At 38.6% G+C, this 12,349-nt stretch overlaps 1 protein-coding gene and 1 pseudogene across 1 annotated transcript in view; one reads left to right on the plus strand and one right to left on the minus strand.

The window, feature by feature from the left end:
• The window catches only part of LOC149543345 (Cleavage/polyadenylation specificity factor, 25kDa subunit), a 57,533-nt gene that overhangs the window by 7,522 nt on the left and 37,662 nt on the right, over positions 1 to 12,349 (plus strand). The window lies entirely within an intron of this gene.
• On the minus strand, positions 1,958 to 7,575 carry LOC149543346 ((R,S)-reticuline 7-O-methyltransferase-like; annotated as a pseudogene).

The raw sequence follows: 12,349 nt of genomic DNA on the forward strand, positions 1-12,349 counted from the left end.
CCCTCTGAATCTTCAAGCACTTGCATTAACCTCTTGACCTCCTTGTTCAAAGATTGCCTGCAATGCTTGCCTTAGAGGAACTATATTCAACACACACCTCCGTAACTTCTGATATGCTAAAGTCTAGGATTGTCCTCTATCTCATCTCAAATCACCCTATATTGAAAGTTCATGGTGCTACTAGTGTCAAATCGAGATTGACTATGCAATTATGTACTTTGCAACATTGCAACCCACTTGGTTCATATCTTCACTTCTTTATAGAACTCCTTCTTGGTCCTTGCTGCCTTAGAGATCGCAAAGAACTTTTCTGGAAGTGAACTCCCCTCTCTTAATCCTAGAACCCTAATGCTATTTCAAAATTCCTAATTTGCAACTATGATGGTTGCAACAATATAGTGCACTCTAGCGAGTCTGACCTTAGCAAAGAAAAACTACCATAACAGAAGTTGAACATCTAGTTGTATTTAATGTCTTAGCTCAATCTGTTCTTTAACAATATGAAAGTGCAACGACAGAAATAGGTAACTCATGATATTTGTAATAGCCATGCACAATAGTGTTATGTAGCTTCCAGACTTGCAAAGAAGAACTTCCTCAATGAGGAAGTATAAGAGCAACACAACAATGAAGATTCAATGATTTCATACCAAACAACAAAGACTCTTAGAATTGAATAGCTAACACAGAAGTTACTTGACCTTATTTATGCCTGTAAGCTTCACGTGAGTTCTAATAAGCAAGCCAACAAGCATTTCCAATAGTGTGATTGTGAAATGGCAAATACTTGTGGAGAAGGTGGAATAGATGGCCTTCATAAAATACCTGTGCTGAGATAGAGAAATGACAATTGGTAATTTCCTCTAGCACTGAATCATTCACGTTTAGTGCAAATAAATGAATTCATACAAAGAAATATAATTTGCCAAGGCTCACGATGGCTCATATTTCATTTCCAAGATTCCAATATTTAGTGTAGCTTCTTACGCTCATTTAGAGAAGCTTCCTCCAGATATAACAATAACATTAGAGAGTTAATAATGTTTATCAACAAATTTTCACTAGTGTTACTTGGGGACGTGTCCTCGTCCTAATTTCCCTCGTCCTAGTACTGGGGACATTTCCAAGACTTGGGGACGACCAAGAGACGTCCTAGAAATTTTGGGTACTTTGCCAAAAATCTGGGGAAGATTGGATGTCCTAGGGATGTAATGCCCATTCAACTACAAGACTCCTTAACTTCCCATACCCTAGATGTAATGCCTATTCAACTGCAAGACTCCTTAACTCCCCATAATAGACTGATTATTGTTCATAGGAGATATTGTGCTTTTAGGAATCCCATCAACCATTGCAATTCATGTTAACAATGAATGTTATATTCTTCAAACGTTGAATTTGTCCACATCAATTTTTTTCTTTATTGTTATAATTCTGCTTAACCATACTAATAATCATCTTGACTATGTCTCAGCCACTTAGATCACAATAAAAGAACATTTATTTTTCTCTCACGTCTCAAGAAATTTTACAGTAATTTGTTTGCTCGAATAACAAATAAAATGAATATTCAATGACCAATATGTGGTTACTATGAATTATTAAAATATCAATAATTAACATGAATGCCTTTTAAAACCAATATAACAATCGTCAGAAGAACAAGGTGAGATACCCAAATGTTTCTATTTCTAACTTTAGTTCACGATTGTTTCTTTTAGAAACATCGTCTTTGTAAATCTATATAAGGAGCTTTCAACTCCTTCGTTTAACACAGTTACAACAACATCAATTTACCATAACATGGTATCATAGCAAGTCGATGGGATTTCATAAAATTTGGTAGATCTTTTAAGGAAAACTCAAGCCTCTTTTGATCTGGAATTTTTTTTTTAGAAATTTGCTTTTCGATTTCTAGAAATAAAGATCATAAGAGGTATTTAGCCGATAGGCTATTTTATTTGGGAATGACCTCCCGCCGGATTCCTCTTGTCTCACACCGCCAAAAATTATTTTCCCGGTATCGTTGACAGGTACGACAATATGTGAAGTCTAGTATTTTCTCGGCTGCCTTTCTCAACCTGCTGCCCCGACGAGCTGCAGCAAACCAAAATTTCAAATACATGTACAAATTGGCTGACATGTGTCCAGATTCCTCTTGTCTTACACCGGCAAAAACTATTTTCCTGATATCGTCAATGGGTATGGCAATATGTGAAGTCTGGTATTTTCTCGGCTAGCTTTCTCAACTTGCTGCCCTGATTAACTGCAACAAACCTAAATTCCAAATAGAACATGAACAAATTGGCTACATGCGTCTAATAGATATTTTGCTTGCTTGAAGCGAAGAATGGCAAAGCGCACATGTGTACTAAGTACCTAATGTCACCAAGACAAATCAAGTATACAATGCAAAAAAATTGCATTCACCTTGGAGTTTATCTGCAAAGCAAGTACTAGCATTATTGGGAGCCTCTAAGATTACTTTAGGGAGATCAAAATTACAATACTTGATATTGGGGAAAGAGCGGGAAATTTCAAACATTGTGGAATTGTTTCCGCCGGCAATGCCTACCAGATTCCTGAACTCTAGCTTGCTGAATCCATTGCCATAAGCTACTAAAATCTCTTTCACAAGGATCTTTAAATATATGCCCATTGCCTTGTTAAACAACTTGCCAAGCTCAGGAATACCCTCGGTAAGGAAGAAAATCAATTTTCTGTGAGCTAGCGCAAATGGAAAGCGCCCTTGGATATAATACTCTCGCCCAAACAATACAATTGTGTAATTAGCGATTCGTGAGTGTGAAATAACAACCAGGGAGCAATAGTCCCTTCCGTTGCTCCTCCATTGTCTCTATCTTTGACAAGCCACTTCGAAATAGGCACATGGCAGTATTTAAAGGCAAAATCTGATAGTAGGGTTTGGGAGAAATACCTTTGGTGGCCGAAAATTCGAGTGTGTGGGAGAGGAAATTGTTGGTGTAAATAAGTATTCACTATTTACACTTAAGTTTACTTAGGTAAATGCATTATTTTATTATTTATTAGTTAGTCACGTAGGAGTATGCGTACTCTTGTGAGTTGTCATGTTGGCAACACAGGAGTTACCACCTCTTTTTATGCACATAGTGTCTACAACATGGGAGTTAGCACTCTAATTAAGCACATGGTGTCTACAACATCTCTACGTGAGATACACATTGTTATACTTATCCTCTCATCTACAATGAAGGATAAGACGTGTGCTTAGTTGTCATGCTTATCTTATCTCCTAGAGACACTCTAGAGACATTCTAGATGCATCTTAGAGGCCTTTATATACAGGCACTCCTAGTGTGTATGTACATGTAACAGAGCATTGAATAGCAATAAATCAATTTTGGATATTGTTATTCTGATCATACCTTTGGTCTACTGCTTTGCTTGTGCTTGAGTTCCTAGATCTTGGGTGAATCTTGCCCTAAGGCAAATTCTGATTTGGTATCATAGCTATACCAAATTCTTACATGGTATCAGAGCTCTTGGGGAATTTCTCTTCACATAGCCATTCGAGACCATCTTGTTGCTTCAACACCTCAGCCCAGATCCAGAGTATCGCAGTCATTGGGAGCGTCTAGAGCCAAAGCGGACCTCACCATTGTGTTCAGAATGTCAATTCGGTGAAAATCAGCTATAAATTCGCCTACCCTAGGCCATAGTCGAATTTGAGGCAAAATTGTTTTGCAAACCGACACTCGAAGGTCCGATTTGCAAATCTGATATGATCGTTCTGTAGATCTACAATTTCTTCATTTAGATCGGTATTTATTTTCTCTGCAAATTTTTGGAATTTTTCGGCCAATTGGGCTTGCAGAGATTTTTTTTTGCAGGAACTAGGTAGTGACACCTCGGCTCCCGTAAGGAATATTCCCTGTACATTGGGAATATTCCTTCATATTTTGGCAGGCACACTTTACATTTTTAGGCAACTAATTTCCACACGGCGGGCAGACCGTAATCTGGCGAATGGCAACCGGAAACCACCTTCCATCTCTCAGTGGGTTACAAGACCATCGGTGGCTCTTTGCTTATCCATTGCAAACTGCGGTTTTTAAATAAAATATTATTTTGACACCCCACCAATGTGGGATTAAACTCTACATCTGGCGGCATAAAAACACACCGACGATAGCGATTCCAAATCTCCTTCCGGTGTGCTTGGCTAGCTCCGGCGCCACGTAGTCTTTCCTGCATGAGGTTCTTCTTTCCCAACGACGTTGAAACACTCAGCTTGCCGCTGCTCTTAAAGCCCACCGACGATTTGAAGACTGCTACATGGACCACGTCGTCCTCGTCAACAGTGAGTCCCAGTCACCTGCCAAGTAGTAATGTGGCATGACCATAGACTACCACGTCCGCATGCAGTTCAATGGACACATCGCAAGATCCGTACCTTGTCGAGTCAGCCTTGTTGTACAGTCCAATTGCTTGCCGTACGCCATGTTGGATCCGTACATGCTGACGCCATCACATCTGTATGCTGATGTCATCCGATACGTCACCCAGGCAGCCTTTTTTCGTTGACGTCAGCCAGACACTGCCTTAAATTTGATGGCCGTATGACTGTCGTTTCCAGGGAAATTTCAACTGCTGCGATGGCAGTTTGACCGTCAAATTTAACCTAGCAGTTTGCTGCAAGACCCCTCTCCAAATTCAGTTTTCATTTGACAGTCCAACTTTGTGAGGCCATAACTCAATCATCTAGACTCCAAATCAAGTGCAATTTTGTTTGATATTGGGTAGAATTTCCTGAACTCTTCATTGGTGCTTTTCTTTTCTGGTTTTGGTGCACGGATTTGTTAGAAATTGCATCTTTTGGCGACTGTACCTGTCCAATCTTGCATTTTGCAACTTGAAATGCTCCGTACGGGCTCATCTGGACACATTTTCAAGTTACTTTTTTTTGAAATTGCGTTATTTTTCGTCTACTTTCCAGATCTGCAATTAGATTATAGGGTTGTGTGGACAAAAAATCACTTTTAGACTTAGGGCCTTTTCTGCATTGTATTACTTTGATTACTTTCCAGAATTGTTGTACATCTAAGCTATAGTGCTGAGTGCCAGATTTAGGCCTCAAAAGGTAGTTGTAACTAGCAAAATCAAAAGTCCACCTTGTACATTTTGACAAGTGGCCTATTGCACACGCACCACCTCTAAAGCACCGAATCATGCATAAGGGGGGGGGTTCATTGTTTTTTTCTGCATTTTGGGGGGTACATTGATTAGTACATCATGGAAGAGGAAGATTTAATTACCTTGACACCAGAAAACTATCAACAATAGAGTCAATTGGTTCTCACTTATCTTAGTCAGCATAATGCATTGCCATATGCAAAAGGACTTACCTACAATGAGGACACAAGTTCCATCACTTGTTGTACCCTCTTTCTCAATATGGATGAGGAGTTTATGGATTCACTTGATGACATGACGTCAAATGATCTATATGATATTTGGATCTATCTTTGAGAGCTTTAGGGAGATCCACAAATTCCTCCATTCCCAAAAGATCTTTTACCTCCAGTTGCAACTGCATCCTCACCAGATGAGATCACACCTCCAGATGCTCTTGTTGCTACTATTGATCCAGGTCCAGCCACAAATGCTCCAGATTCAGTGCAACAGGAAACTTCATGTCTTCCTACTTCAGCTTCATGGGACAACTTCCTTCCAGACATAGCAGAGCTGTTCGTGGAGTCTCACATTGAAGATTTGGGAGACATCATCGATGATATTCGTCTTCTCTTTGTTGAGGCGAATACTTCATCCATTGCCACAGTGATCGATTCATGTACCTCAACACAGCAGGGTACACCTTGTCTTCCAGCTCCAGCATCCGTGGACGACTTCCTTCCAGACATTGAAGGTTTGTTTGTGGAGTCGCATATGATTTGGGAGACTTTGTTGATGATCTACACCTTCTTTTTGATGAAGCAGATACTTTTCCAGTTGTGGCAAGGGATCACTTTAACCCTCCTGTTCATTCTCTACATGATCAGTCTTCACAGGTTGATATGATTGTGGATCCTTATGTACAACAGTTGTAGGAGTTCTCTTTACCATTTGAGGAGATACTTGGTTCTTTGGAACAAGTTCTACATTCATCCTTACTAGAATTGCACTTCTTTTCAGTAGTATTGGAAGAGCCACCATTAGTATCGACACAGGGATAGTTGAGCAGGTTTCAGAGACACCTTTCATCATCGAGATTTTTCCTACTCATAGGGAAAGCATCTCACCTATACCTCTTCCATTGTTTCTTCCAAAGGGGAGGAACATTATTCAGTGGTCATGGATCAACTTTTACATTGGAGCATTTCTCACTGATTAACACACTACATTTAAGGGGGGGGGGGGGGGACTACCTTGTCTCCTTCTTCTCTTTTATGGGGTTTTGTCCTTCTCATTCTCTTTTGTATATACTTGATGTATGTCGTAATGGGGGGATCTTGATTCCTCCATCCATCCGTGCATCCTAATTTTTCATCTCTCTTTTTGGGTGACAGTTTTCCCCATAAGGATTTCCCCCTTTCGCTGCTTTATGAGAGATTTCATTGCATTTCATTATGTACATGGGTACCTAACATGGCCTAGTAGCCGAGACCCATTATGCATTTCATCCTAGTTTTTGTGAGCTTAAGTGCATTCCCGTAAGTCACACTTAAGGGGGGGGGGGGAGTGTTGGTGTAAATAAGTACTCACTATTTACACTTAAGTTTACTTAGGTAAATGCATTATTTTATTATTTATTAGTAAGTCACCTATGAGTATGTGTACTCTTGTGAGTTGTCATGTTGACAACACGAGTTACCACCTCTTTTTATGCACATGGTGTCTACAACACGGGAGTTAGCACTCTAATTGAGCACATGGTGTCTACAACATCTCTATGTGAGATACACATTGTCATACTTATCCTCTCATCTACAATGAATGATAAGACGTGTGCTTAGTTGTTATGCTTATCTCCTAGCACCTTCTAGAGACATTCTAGATGCATCTTAGAGGCCTTTATATACAGGCACTCCTAGTGTGTATGTACATGTAACAGAACATTGAATAGCAATAAATCAATTTTGGACATTGTTATTCTGATCATACTTTTGGTCTATTGTTGTGCTTGTGCTTGAGTTCCTAGAGCTTGGGTGAATCTTGCCCTAAGGCAAATTCTTATTTGGTATCATAGCTATACCAAATTCTTATAGAAATCTAATTTTGATGATGGGAGAGGCAGAAATCCAGCAATTTCCTCTACGAAAAGTATCGATTCAGGGCCACCCTTGGCAATAATGTCTGGATTCTCCAATGCCACAGCCCATTGCAGCCCTAAGGAGTACATAAAACCGAACATGAGCTTTCATAGATCGATAAAACCTTCCAAATCCTCTCCTCTCACTAACCGACAAAAATGGTATCTGATTTCTTGGAATCCATTGTTTCCTCTGCATGATTCTGCCCTTCACATTTCTCGCCTATAAGCAATTCATGCCCCTCTACTTGCACTTCAACCTCAATTTCTAATGAAAATTCCATGAACAGTCTGGTTTTGTTTGGGTAAATTTGAAAGTGCTCTTTTCAGTCCAATGACATCTTTGGTAGTGCATACATAAAGAAATACGTAGGCCCTATACATTTTAGATTTTTGGAGTATACGTACCAAAGGATATCTCAATTAATGTTTTATTGAATTTAATTTTTTTGCTTGTGATTGGATTCCAAGCAAGTTTGAAATTGGAGGGTCACATATGAATTTATTTAATTATAATTCTATTGTTTATTAAAATTGCCGCAATTAAATTGTCCAGTGTGTCCATTTTCTTGACCTCGTGAATTATGAGAGAAGTCCGCTTTCAGAGCTTAAGGAAGTCTACTATTTTCTCGACTAGCTTTCTTCTATTTAAGAATATATTAGCGAGTTTAAATAAGCATAATAAGGATGAAAAATCTATAATATGTTTTAGATTTTTGCTGTATACGTACCAAAGGATATCTCAATCAATGTTTTATTGAATTTAATTTGTTTGCTTGTGATTGGATTCCAAGCAGGTTTGGAATTGGAGGGTCACATATGAATTTATTTAATGATAATTCTATTGTTATTAAAATTGCCGCAGTTAAATTGTCTAGTTGCGTCCATTTTTCTAACCTTGTGAATTATGAGAGAAGTCTGCTTTTAGAGCTTAAGGAAGTTTGCTATTTTCTTGACTACCTTTATTCTATTTAAGAATATATTGCCGAGTTTAAATAGAGCATAATAAGAATGAAAAATCTATAAATAATTAAATATATTTATTAATATTAATGATAAATTTATCATATCATGTATTTTAGTTCATTTTAAAAAATAAATATTTAATATTATTTATTTCTTAGAATCTTAATATTTAATTATTTAAATATTCTTTGTTAAATAAGATTGTTCTACATTGTTAAATTGTATTTATTCACATGTCACATGATGCATGAATAGGTAGATGGATGTGTTGAAGTTTGTAGTTGCGATAGAGATCTTCATATCTGATTTTATTAGATGATCGTTATGGTCATCTTCAATTGAAAGAGATACATGTGATAATAATTAAGTTAATATAATGTGTCATATGCCATGCGAAGAGGCATGCATATGGAAATGTAAAGTGTTGAATATTTAAAAATTGGAATGGTCTTACATTTAGAATTTGAAGAGACCTTCGTATGTAATATGAAGAGTCCAATGCAATCTATTTATGTGATTGCTCAGTATATTGTAATAAAGGTCAAGTAAAAAGCCTTGTACTCAAACATTTTTATCTTCAATAATATAGATATTTTGTTGGTGTGGCTGGGTTTTTCTCTTTAAGTGGAAGGGTTTTCCTAGGATAAATCTTTTGTGTATTTTGTGCATCTTATTTACTTTGCTTATGCTGTTTATCTGATTTCTAGGCATAAATCTTAACATTGTATGAGACCCAGGTTAAATAACAACAATTAGAACTTTATGTGAAAGAAGTCTCTTTATATGTCTTCTAGTTTCAAGTACCCAAAGTGATGGTTCCTAATCATATGCTTTGTTGAGTCGTATGATAGGTCATCCGTGCATAATATTGGATAGTCATTGTTGGTCATGCATTTCTTGATGGTGTTGATTTTATTGTGGAACTGTTTGGCATCGACAATAGTCAAGATCTAGTCTGTATCGGCATTTCTTTGAGGGAGAGTATTCATTCATTACATTTTTTTGTTGAAGGGCCTTCATCTCGGTTTATGTTCATTTTGGGCAAAGTGAAGGATAATGTGCTGGATTTAATGCTGGTCAAAGCTTAGGGCAAGGATCTTCAAAATATTGTTTGTTGCATCCAATGTTTTCCGTGACAACTGCATGCATATTGTTTGCTCGCTTCAAGAATATTGTGCTCGACATTATCATAATTAATGATAATTGCCTCCTCAAGAAGCCGTCAAGCTTAATCTTCCATCACTCTTTATGTGAGGTTATGGAGTTCATTTTTTCTACCAATATGGGTTCAAAACATCTCTTTGCTATGTAACGGGGGTTTGCACTCAATGAAGTTTGTACGCGATTACTGGTCGATGATGCTCTTTGCATTCATTAAAGTCTGTTTGCAATTACTGGTGTATATTCAGAGGTGTCATTGATGCTCATTACACTAAATAAAGTTCATTCATGACATGATCGATCAAAGGGGCATAACCATAGCAAATTTCGTCGCAGTCAAAAGATGAAGCAAATCGTCATCTTTATCGTTTCTTTATATGTTGGCTAATGTGGTTCTATTCTTATGTGCAATGACGTTCATTTTTGCTTTTGTCAACATCAAGTCTTGATAATGTTCTTCTTTATCCCCTGCTTGCTTTGAATTTTGGTTAACTGAGCCTTTGCAAAGTAATCTTGATTCTGTAGGTAGTCATCGAAATGTGGCATCTCCATCTCAACTATATTGGTGTCGTATTATATATTGAGTTCTGACTTTGAGGCAAGATTTTTCATGAATTTTTATTTGGGCTTGGACTTCTTTTGGGCAAGAAGTTTAGATTTGTTGGTGTACTATTAGTTCCCCTACTCTTAAAACATTTAAGGTTGGTATCAAGTCAAGAGTTAAGGTCATGTTTTAGTCTAGTTTTCCATTTAGGGCTTCTTCTCTCATCTCTTCCTCGAGTTTACCTAGGTGGGAATCAATCAAGCCAAGTGCATTCAAGTCCTGCTAGGAGATTTAGGTGGGAGGGCAAGTGTTCTATGTTTCCCTAGATGAGAGAAGTAGTTATTATTCTCTGAAACTATAACTTCATGGTTAAAGATCTCTATGTAAAGGAAGGATACACCTAAAGGGAGAGATTACACTACATTCAGAGCAGATGGCGACTAAAAGCATTAGGATCAAAGCGCAGGACCAAGGTGCATATCACAAGAACATCATAGAAGCAAGAGAAATTAGATCAATTGCAGGAGAAGCAGAGAAATGCTTAGAATTGGTGAAAGAACTTGGTCAAAGGTGGTCCCATGTCTAGCAAGGATCCTAACCATCGGATGTATTAAGATCAATGGTGGGAATGAAGTATTGAAGACTACGTAGTAGGACGAGGGATAGTCAACCACCAATGAGAAGCTGCCACCTATGCACGGACCCACAAGGTATCAGAGATCAGTTAAATGAAGATTTGATCCAATAGTCCCCTGTTACAAGCTAGCATTGCTGTTGCACCAAAAGATCGACATGTTAATGCTCAATACAACCACTAGACTTATAGAACACGGGAGGCAGTTAAGCCATGTCACGAATCCCTAAGGGGAACGTTGGCGGTTAGTCCAACAATCTCCCCCTCAATGTTACCCGAGGAGATTCGAACCTGTGACCAAGCTTTGATACCACTTGTTACAAGCTAGCATTGTTGTTGCACCAAAAGATCAACCTGTCAATGTTCAATACAACCACTAGACTTATAGAACATAGGAGGCGATTTAGCCATGTCACGAATCCCGAAGGGGAATGTTAGCAGTTAGTCCAACATCCCTGTTACCCAAGGAAAGATGATCACTCATTAAAGCTTGCGGGATCAACGGGATCCTGTCCAAGGCAAAAAGGCACTCAAAGCATTAACAATGAGATTAGATCGTGATCGTCCATCCTCCCAGATCAACGGTGGTTGCAGTGCCATGTTAGAAACGAAAGCGATGGGCCCGCATCCAGTTAGTGAGTTGTTAGAATGAGCTGGAACCAATGAAGACAAGCCACATGGAGGTGGACCCAGAGGGATGTGGGTAAGCGGACTACGCCTTGATTAGATCCGACGGTATACGCTTTCCCGTAAAGGCAAGATGTAAAATCTTTAAATCATGCAGGGCCACGGGCACCGTCGACTCACCAAGGCACTATGAATGGGCCTGCGTGATTATGATTGTTAGATCTTGTCAGATCGACTATGAGGAATGAAGCCAGAGAAAGTTAAGTGGGCCACAAGATGCAGTTAGAACTCCGATCGCAATGTGCCACGTAGAGGAGCATGCTCAGTCAGTTTCTCCGGACAAATGAAATAGTACCATCTGTCTGCCATGACGTATCCAGATGGAGAGAAACCCAAAAATTAAGGCAAATGAAGAAGAGTTAAAGCATGATCTCATCGTGCGGCTCCTGTGCTCTTGCCAAGATTAAGTGCATGGAGGTTAAGGTCTACTGGTGAACAACAATCGTCGATCGTGTTATAAAGGAAATTTGAAGCGCGGGCTAATGAGTTAAGATCTTTTAATTGCAATTGTCGGTTTCAAATAAAGAAAGATCTACGATCAAAGTTCAAATTGGAGGTGATTGTTGAGATATGAAATTCTGATAATGGTGCCAACTGGATTTTGCAGAGAGGGAATAAGCCATTTTTTTGAAGATTTCTCGAAGCTGCCATAATCTACAGAAGCTAGGATGAATGCCAAATGTCTGCAGGAGTACGAGGAAGTTGAAGCCAAGCATCTGGAGCATTTTGAAGATGATTAAGGGCGTTTGCAAATAGGATTTTGACAATTTGCTATACCTTTTTCTCTCATTCCTGATACACACATAAGTGTAACTGATGATTCTTCCTATTCTGAGTGTCTGCATTATAATTAGGATGTAACTGATGGTCTGCTAGGCGACTGAAATACATTAGAATTAGAATGATTAGTGGTAACTGGCCAAGAAGCCCTAAAGGGAGGCATATATATGTAATTTCATTAGAATTAATGAGGGCTCAACGAGTTTCATGCATTTCTCCCCCTGTAGCAAAGACTATTTAGTGAGAATCGAGATGTGTATGGAATGGAGGATTTGTATGATGTTTG

Source organism: Cupressus sempervirens, chromosome 8 (genome assembly GCF_028749045.1).
Source record: "Cupressus sempervirens isolate cs-2001-9-10 chromosome 8, ASM2874904v1, whole genome shotgun sequence".
NCBI lineage: Eukaryota > Viridiplantae > Streptophyta > Pinopsida > Cupressales > Cupressaceae > Cupressus > Cupressus sempervirens.